Consider the following 10,621-nt stretch of genomic DNA (forward strand, 5'->3'; position numbering starts at 1 on the left):
CCTTTGGATATTATTCTAGGGAAAAAATTATAAGAGTAAGGAACAGGGTTGAGTAGGTGAGTAGATTCAAGAATTGTAGCATCTTTTCTTGATCAACTGCCAGTTCTTATTTAGGTATCATGTATTGATTATTCATATTACCAGAATTCTTTCATAAAGGAATTTATTAGTTCAAAAATTCCCCCCTTTTTTTTTTTTTTTTTTTTTGCTGTTTTGTTTTACCGGGACTTTAATCCACATGCAATGAATGGATTTTACATTTCCATTCTCATTTAATTTAGTGGGCATTGGTGTAATCAATTTACAGATGTAGAAAATAAGGCATAAAGGACTTAACAACTTACCAAGGTGACAAAACTATTGATTCTGCAACAAACTGCAGAATCAACATTGGAAGGCTGGCCACTCTCAAAATATATAGTTTAGAGCTTTGGAAATTTTCTTATAGAATAATATTCTATAGTCTACATAATATTCTATATTCTACAGTTATTTTAAGAGTTATATTCTATATGTAACTTTGGAGTAATTATCTACTCATTGGCTACATTTTGAGTGAGAAAATAGAAGCCCTGGCTGCTTATTCTAGGTTTATCTGTGTTGACAAAACTCATATTATATGTAATCCATAAAAACACTACCAGTTTTAGAGATAGAAGTATTACAGTTTTCAGGTGTTTAAATACTAACAGATGCCGTTCTTATTTTGTTGTATGTATAAATATGCCACTTAGAACAAACAATAAATGTAACGGCCAGATTCAGGCTTTTATTCAAAGAAGAACCTCTAAATATTTGACTTCTAACCTCACAGGATGACTGTAAGTGATTTTATAGAATTGTGCTTTGAAATTTCAAGACATAGTTTGAGCATCTCTGGTGCCTAAATAAAATGTTCTTTATGATGATAATATTGAATTTTACCTGAGCCCTATGATTCTGAAAAACAACAAAGGTTAAGAAACCCCCCACCCTTTTGTGTTCCACAAAAAGGTCTGCTCTGATCACCTGCCCTTCCCAACATGACTTAGATAAGAATCATGGATGTTCCCCTTGTTTTCCTATAACAAAACCAGATACACACCTTCCAAATTCTCATTCTTTGCTTCATAAATTAGAAGCCGAACTGCTTGTCCCCACTGATCAATCAGAACGAAATGCTTTTTAAAACAAAACAAAACAACTTTGGTTAAGCTTCTCACCTTCCCCAGGTCCCTATCTTTGGGCAGCATGCAACTTTTCTTTAACAGCCCTTCCTGAGAATAGGCTGGCCTCAGAGTAAAACATTCTCTGATCTCCTATCCGATCAGGCCACCTTTTCATCTCACTCCCTGTCAGGCATTTCCTTTTAACCTTGTTCATTTCTCTCTATAAAAGAAAACTCTTTTTGCCTAACCCTTGAGATGCTCGAAAACTTTATGATCAGAGTGTTCTCCCTATTATAATACTTCCCATCCCCTATTACAATAGTCCTTTTCACCCTTGCAATAATCCTTCCAAATACAATTTCTCCTTAGTAAATTCAGATTTGTTTTGGTTTGACAATGATGAAGAAAAAAATGAAAATGCATCACCTTCTTTCCATTTAGTATGTAACCTCTATGATAAAGTGTATGAAGAGGGGTATTATGTTAGTGCTAAAAAAGAAAATGAATAAAATGAGATGATTTTATTCAGATCAAAATTAGCAGATGTTATCTAAGCCTGGCTGTAACGGTGGGTGCCAGAACTAGGCAGGTTGCTTCTTTCTTCTGTGAATATAGCTAACAATCTTTACAAACCTAAAGAGAGGACAAAGCTGGTAATAAAAGGTCATTTTAGTAAGATTTTCTTTACCTGCTTAAAGACAGAATTGTGGTTCCTTCCCCACAATAGCAATATAGCTAGCTTGTGTCATTGGTGATGAGCAGTTGACAGGTGGTAATTATTTTTCTAAATAACCACTTTGAGGAAACATGCATACCTTTCTTAGTAAAATGGATTTGTTTTGATAGCACCCTTTTCAAGGGACTTTACATCCAGATGTAGAAATAAAAAGTATGGAACAATGTATCTTGTGTTAACAGGCAACATGGATGTTGTTAGGAAAACATTATTAAAATTAACTGAGATCACTTCACCAAACTACTCAGAAAAAAATCTTTAACTGGATAAGGATTCCATCAAACAATTTAGATAAAGTTTCCAGACAAGTGATCTGCCATCAGTCTACTTTGTACACTCATAGGAGAGAGAATTCTAGACAATGGAAGAACTTATAAATGCCAGGATATATAGGCTTTTATATCCCAAAATTTTCTGGTCACTCAGACATGGAGAGTGTCCCAATACTCATGGCCTCAAGGAAATGTTGAAGAAGAGACTTCTGTCCTGGATTGGACCATCTTTGACACAAGGTATTGCACCTTGCATAAGTAAGGGACATTTTCTAGAATTGTCAGAGACTATGATTTCAGGGGCATCTCAGCAGTTCAACTATTTTTTTTTGCTTTTACAAATAACAAAACTTTGCTTGGTGAAGCATAAATGTTTTGTTTTTTTTTTTAAACACCTTTATTGGAGTATAATTGATTTACAATGTTGTGCTGGTTTCTGCTGTATAACAAAGTGAATTGGCTATATGTATACATATATCCCCATATCCCCTCCCTCTTGTATCTCCCTCCTACACTCCCTATCCCACCCTCTAGGTGGTCACAAACCACTGCCCTGATCTCCCTGTGCTATGCAGCTACTTCCCATGAACTATCTATTTTACATTTGGTAGTGTATATATGTCAATGCTACTCTCTCACTTTGTCCCAGCTTACCCTTCCCTGTCTGCATGTCCTCAAGTCCATTCTCTATGTCTGCATCTTTATTCCTATCCTGCTGCTAGGCTCATCAAAACCTTTTTGTTTTCTCAGATTCCATATATATGTGTTATCATATGGCATTTGTTTTTCTCTTTCTGACTTACTTCACTCTGTATGACAGACTCTAGGTCCATCCACCTCACTACAAATAACTCAGTTTCATTTCTTTTTATGGCTGAGTAATATTCCATTGTATATATATATATGCCACATTTTCTTTATCCATTGATCTGTCAATGGACACTTAGGTTGCTTCCATGTCCTGGCTATTGTAAACAGTGCTGCAATGAACATTGTGGTACATGATCCTTTTTGAATTATGGTTTTCTCAGGGTATATGTCCAGTAGTAGGTTTGCTGGGTTGTATGGTAGTTCTATTTTTAGTTTTTTAATGAACCTCCATACTGTTCTCCATAGTGGCTGTATCAATTTACATTCCCACCAACATTGCAAGAGGGATCCCTTTTCTTCACACTCTCCCCAGCATTTATTGTTTGTATATATTTTTATGATGGCCATTCTGACCGGTTTGAGGAGATACCTCACTGTGGTTTTGATTTGCATTTCTCTAATGATTAGTGATGTTGAGCATCCTTTCATATGTTTATTGGCAATCGGTATATCTTCTTTGGAGGAAAGTCTATTTAGATTTTTGGCCCATTTTTGGATTAGATTGTTTGTTTTGCTGCTATTTAGCTGAATGAGTTGCTTGTATATTTTGGAGATTAATCCTTTGTCAGTTGCTTTGTTTGTAAATATTTTCTCCCATTTGTGAGGATTGTCCTTTTGTGTTGTTTATGGTTTCCTTTGCTGTGCAAAAGATTTTAAGTTTCACTAGGTCACATTTGTTTATTTTTGTTTTTATTTCAATTTCTCTAGGAGGTGGGACAAAAAGGATCTTGCTGTGATTTATGTCATAGAGTGTTCTGCCTACATTTTCCTCTACGAGATTTATAGTGTCTGGCCTTACATTTACATTTTAAATCCATTTTGAATTTATTTTTGTGTACAGTGTTAGGACGTATTCTAATTTCATTCTTTTAAATGTAGCTGTCCAGTTTTCCCAGCACCACTTATTGAAGAGGCTGTCTTTTCTCCATTGTATATTCTTGCCTCCTTTATCAAAGATAAGGTGACCATATGTGCATGGGTTTATCTCTGGGCTTTCTATCCTGTTCCATTGATCTATATTTCTGTTTTTGTGCCAGTACCATAGTGTCTTCATTACTGTAGCTTTGCAGTATAGTCTGAAGTCAGGCAACCTGATTCCTCCAGCTCCGTTTTTCTTTCCCCAAGATTGCTTTGGCTATTTGGGGTCTTTTGTGTTTCCATACAAATTGTGAATTTTTTTGTTCTATTTCTGTGAAAAATGCCATTGGTAGTTTGACAGGTATTGCATTGAATCTGTAGATTGCTTTGGGTAGTAGAGTCATTTTCACAAGGTTGATTCCTCTAATCCAAGAAAATGGTATATCTCTCCAATTGTTTGTATCATCTTTAACTTCTTTCATCAGTTTCTTATAGTTTTCTGCATACAGGTCTTTTGTTTCCTTAGGTAGGTTTATTCCTAGGTATTTTATTCTTTTTCTTGCAATGGTAAATGGGAGTGTTTCCTTAATTTCTCTTTCAGGTTTTTCATCATTGTTGTATAGGAATGCCAGAGATTTCTGTGCATTAATTTTGTATCCTGCTACTTTACCAAATTCATTGATTATTTCTAGTAGTTTTCTGGTAGCATATTTAGGATTCTCTATGTATAGTATCATGTCATCTGCAAACAGTGACAGTTTTACTTCTTTTCCTATTTAGATTCCTTTTATTTCTTTTTCTTCTCTAATTGCTATGGCTAAAACTTCCAAAACTATGTTGAATAATAGTGGTGAGAGTGGGCAAGCTTGTCTTATTCCTGATCTTAGAGGAAATGGCTTCAGTTTTTCACCATTGAGACCTGTAGCTGTGGGTGTGTCATATATGGTCTTTATTATGTTGAGGTAGGTTTCCTCTATGCCTACTTTCTACAGAGATTTTATCGTAAATGGGTGTTAAATTTTACGCAAAGCTTTTTCTACATCTGAGATTATCATAGGGTTTTTATCCTTCTATTTGTTAATATGGTGTATCACATTAATTGATTTGCATATATTGAAGAATCCTTGCATTCCTGGAATAAATCCCACTTGATCATGGTGTATGATCCTTTTAATGTGCTGTTGGATTCTGTTTGCTAGTATTTTGTTGAGGATTTTTGCATCTATGTTCATCAGTGATACTGGCCTGTAGTTTTCTTTCTTTGTGACATCTTTGTCTGGTTTTCATATCAGGGTGATGGTGGCCTCGTAGAATGAGTTTGGGAGTGTTCCTCCCTATGCTATATTTTGGAAGACTTTGAGAAGGGTAGGTGTTAGCTCTTCTCTAAATGTTTGATAGATGTCTCCTGTGAAGCCATCTGGTCCTGGCTTTTGTTTGTTGGAAGATTTTTAATCACAGTTTCAATTTCAGTGCTTGTGATTGGTCTGTTTATATTTTGTATTTGTTCCTGGTTCAGTCTCAGAAGGTTGTGCTTTTCTAAGAATTTGTTCATTTCTTCTAGGTTGTCTATTTTATTGGCATATAGTTGCTTGTAGTAATCTCTCATGATCCTTTGTATTTCTGAAGTTTCAGTTGTTACTTCTTTTTTATTCATTTCTAATTCTGTTGATTTGAGTTTTCTACCTTTTTTTTTGATGATTCTGGCTAATGGTTTATCATTTTTGTTTATCTTCTCAAAGAACCAGGTTTTGATTTTATGGATGTTTGCTATTGTTTCCTTCATTTCATTTTCATGTATTTCTGATCTGATCTTTATGATTTCTTTTCTTCTGCTAACTTTGGGGTTTTTTTGTTCTTATTTCTCTAATTGCTTTAGGTGCAAGGTTAGGTTGTTTATTTGAGATGTTTCTTGTTTCTTGAGGTAGGATTGTATTGCTAAATACTTCCCTCTTAGAACTGCTTTTGCTGCATCCCATAGGTTTTGGGTTGTTGTGTTTTCATTGCCATTTTTTCTAGGTATGTTTTGATTTCCTCTTTGATTTCTTCAGCAATCTCTTGGTTATTTAGGAGTTTATTGTTTAGCCTCCATGTGTTTGTATTTTTTACAGTATTTTTCCTGTAGTTGATATCTAGTCTCATAGCATTGTGGTCAGAAAAGTTACTTGATATGATTTCAATTTTAATAAATTAACCAAGCCTTGATTTGTGACACAAGATATCTATCCTGGAGAATGTTACATGAGCACTTGAGAAGAAAGTTTATTCTGCTGTTTTTGGATGGAATGTCCTATAATTATCAATTAAGTCCATCTTGTTTAATGTATCATTTAAAGCTTGTGTTTCCTTTTTTATTTTAATTTTGGATGATCTGTCCATTGGTGAAAGTGAGGTGTTAAAGTCCCCTACTATGACTGTGTTACTGTCAATTTCCCCTTTTATGGCTGTTAGCATTTGCTGTATGTATTGAGTTGCTATGTTGGGTGCATAAATATTTACTATTGTTACATCTTCTTCTTGGATTGGTCCTTTGATCATTATGTAGTGTCCTTCATTGTCTCTTGTAACAGTCTTTATTTTAAAGTCTATTGTGTCTGACATGAGAATTGTTACTCCAGCTTTCTTTTGATTTTCATTTGCATGGAATATCTTTTTCCATCCCCTCACTTTCAGTCTGTATGTGTCCCTAGGTCTGAAGTTGGTCTCTTGTAAATAACATGTGTATGGGTCTTGTTTTTTTATCCATTCAGCCAGTCTATGTCTTTTGGATGGAATATTTAATCCACTTACATTTAAGGTAATTATTGATATGTTTGTTCTATTACCATTTTCTTAATTATTTTGAGTTTGTTATTGGAGGTCTTTTCCTTGTCTTGTGTTTCCTGCCTAGAGAAGTTTCTTTAGCATTTGTTGTAAAGCTGGTTTGGTGGTGCTGAATTCTCTTAGCTTTTGTCTAAGCCTTTTTGCCTGTAAAGGTTTTAATTTCTCCATCGAATTTGAATGAGATCCTTGCTGGGTAGAGTAATCTTGGTTGTAGGTTTTTCCCATTCATCACTTTGAATATGTCCTGCCAGTCCTTTCTGGCTTGCAGAGTTTCTGCTGAAAGCTCAGCTGTTAACCTTATGGGGATTCCCTTGTATGTTATTTTTTTGCTTTTCCCTTGCTGCTTTTAACATTTTTTCTTTGTATTTAATTTTTGATAGTTTGATTAATATATGTCTTGGTGTGTTTCTCCTTGAATTTATCCTGTATGGGACTCTCTGATCTTCCTGGACTTTATTGTTTGTTTCCTTTCCCACATTAGGGATGTTTTCAAATATAATCTCTTCAAATATTTTCTCAGACCTTTTCTTTTTCTCTTCTTCTTCTGGAACCTCTATAATTTGAATATTGGTGCATTTAATGTTGTCCCAGAGGTCTCTGAGACCATCTCAATCCTTTTTATTCTTTTTTCTTTAATCTACTCTTCAGTAGTTATTTCCAATAGTTTACCTTCCAGGTCATGTATCCATTCTTCTGCCTCAATTATTCTGCTATTGATCACTTCTAGAGAATTTTTTTTTTTATTTATTGTGCTGTTCACCATTGTTTGTTTGGTCTTTAGGTCTTCTTGGTCCTTATTAAATGTTTCTTGTGTTTTCTCCATTCTATTTCCAAGATTTTGGATCATTTTTACTATCATTACTCTAAATTATTTTTCAGGTAGACTGCCTCTCTCCTCTTCATTTGTTTGGTCTGGTGGGCTTTTACCTTGCTCCTTCATCTGCTGCATATTTCTCTGTCTTCTCATTTTGTTTAACTTACTGTGTTTCGGGTCTCCTTTTCACCGGCTACACATTCATAGTTCCCGTTGTTTTTGGTGTCTTCCCCCAGTGTCTGAGGTAGATTCAGTAGCTTGTGTAGGCTTCCTGGTGGAGGGGATTGGTGTCTGTGTTTTGGTAGATGGGGCTGGGTCTTGTCTTTCTGGTTGGTAGGGCCGCATCTAGTGGTGTGTTTTGGGGTGTCTGTGAACTTATTATGATTTTAGGCAGCCTCTCTGCTAATGGGTGGGGTTGTGTTCTTGTCTTGCTAGTTGTTTGGCTTGGGGCATCCGGCACTGGTGCTTGCAGGCCGTTGGGTGGAGCTGGGTCTCAACATTGAGGTGGAGATCTCTGGGAGAGTTCTCACCAATTGATATTACCTGGTGCCAGGAGGTCTTTGATAGTCCAATGTCCTGAACTTTGCTCTCCCACCTGAGAGGCTCAGGCCTGACACCAGGCTGAAGCACTAAGACCCTGTCAGCCACACAGCTCAGAAGAGAAGGGAGAAAAAAATTTTTTTAATTAGATAAAATTATTAAAATATAAAAATTAATTTAAGAAAAGGAAGAGAGCAACCAAACCAATAAACAAATCCACCAAAGATAACAAGTGCTAAAAACTAAATTAAGATAAGTATAAAAATCAGAAACAAATCAGTCACAGACAGCAAACCCCAAGCCTACTGTTGCTCCCAAAGTCCACCACCTGAATTTTGGGATGACTTGTTGTCTATTCAAGTATTCTACAGGTGCAGCGTACTTCAAGTTGATTGTGAGGATTTAATCCACTGCTCCTGAGGCTACATGGTGAAATTTCTCTTTCTCTTCTTTTTTCACACAGCTCTTGGTGTTCAGCTTTGGTTTTGGTCCCACCCCAGTAGGTCACCTTCAGGTGTCTGTTCCCTGCCCAGACAGGTGGGGGTTAAAGCAGCAGCTGATTAGGGCACTCTTGCTCACTCAGGCCAGGGTGAAGGAAGGGTACAGTAGTCAAAATTGGGATAGGGGCAAGCCTGCATTGGCAGAGGCCGCTGTGATGTTGCAACAGGCTGAGGCACGCAGTGTGTTCTCCTGGGGAAGTTGTCCCTGGATCTTGGGACCCTGGCAGTGGCGGGCTGCACAGGCTCTCGGGTAAGATGTGGATAGTGACCTGTGCTTGCACACAGGATTCTTGGTGGCAGCAGCAGCAGCGTTAGCATTTCATTCCTGTCTCTGTGGTTCAAGCTGATAGCAGTGGCTTGCGCCCATCTCTGGAGCTGGCTTAGGCGGTGCTCTGCCATCTGTGGGCAGATGGGGAAGGAATCCCCTCTCCTCATGCACCCTGAAACAATGGTCTCCTGCCCCTTAGATAGGTCCAGACGTTTTCCCAGACTCCCTCCTGGCTAGCTGTGGTGCACTAGCCCCCTCAGCCTGTCTTCACACAGCCAACCCCAGTCCCCTCCCTGGGATCTGACTCTGAAGCCCAAGCCTCAGCTCCAAGCCTCCACCCGCCCTGGTGAGTGAGCAGACAAGCATCTCAGGCTGGTGAGTCCTGGTCAGCATGGATCCTCTGTGTGGGAATCTCTCTACCTTGCCCTCTGCACCCCTGTTGCTGCGCTCTCCTCCATGGCTCTGAAGCTTCCCCCCACCCATCCCCAGTCTCCGCCAGTGAAGGGGCTTCCTAGTATGTGGAAACTTTTCCTCCTTCACAGCTCCCTCCCAGAGGTGCAGGTCCCGTCCCTTCTCTTTTGTCTTGTTTTTTCTTTTTTTCTTTTGCCCTACCCAGGTACGTGGGGACTTTCTTGCCTTTTGGGAAGTTTGAGTTCTTCCACCAGCATTCAGTAGGTGTTCTGTAGAAGTAGTTCCACATGTAGATGTATTTTTGGTGTATTTATGGGGAGGAAGGTGATCTCCACGTCTTACTCTTCCACCATCTTGAAGGTTCCCCCCATAAATGTTTTTTATTAGAGGTTAAAACAAAATAGTTGGTTAGGATAAAAATGCATAATTAAGTCGGTTTTAAAACATCCTCTGGTGAACCCCATTTTTTAATTTTTATTTGTATTTTATTTGAAATATGTTAGATGTATAGCATTGTATACAATTAAGGTGTACAGTAGTTTGATTTGACACATTTATATGTCGTAATATGATAGCCATTGTACCAATACTTAGCATCCCTATCACATAACATAATCTTCATTTCTTTTTTGAGGAGTGCATAATTAAGATCTAGTCTTATCAAGTTTGATGATTTTAATACAATATCGTTGTCTATATTCATCATACTGAGCATTAGAAACTGATTTTTGAATCATTGATTCCTCAGTATTCTCTTGGTTTTCTTTTTCTGGCATTCCAGCTTTTTGGATGTTGGAACTTAATATGATTTTCCCAAGTCTCTTACATCTTTTTTCATACTTCACAATCCCTTTTCCCTTTGGAAGCAATCCTCACTTGAATACATCTACTTGTTAGTTTACTTTTCAGCCATATCCATCTTGCTATTTAGCCTACATACTGAAGTTTCTTTTAGTTTCAAAAAAACGCTATTTTGCTCCGCAGCATGTGGGATCCTCCCGGACCAGGGCACGAACCCGTGTCCCTGCATCAGCAGGCAGACTCTCAACCACTGCACCACCAGGGAAGCCCCAAAAAACTCTATTTTTATTCTCTGGTGTTACTCTTTTTGTATGTGTATGTTTAAAGCCATACTTCCTTTAAGATACAATCATATCATTTTGTTTTTCTTTGTGCTTAAATGTTGCTCTTCATTGAGCCTGCTATTTCTCTGTTCTGGAGTCTGCTTTCCTGTCTTGTTTCATCAATCTTCATATTGTTTTGTGGAAATTCCCTGTTGAGAGCTGAGACTCCATCGCACAGTTTACTGTCTACATTAACACGCCTTTACTCCTCCACTGACTTCATCAAATTCACATTAGTATCACAGACAACTCTTTTTTTT

The sequence above is a fragment of the Monodon monoceros genome, unplaced genomic scaffold (genome assembly GCF_005190385.1).
Source record: "Monodon monoceros isolate NGI ecotype Baffin Bay Population unplaced genomic scaffold, NGI_Narwhal_1 Super_Scaffold_11, whole genome shotgun sequence".
Taxonomy (NCBI): domain Eukaryota; kingdom Metazoa; phylum Chordata; class Mammalia; order Artiodactyla; family Monodontidae; genus Monodon; species Monodon monoceros.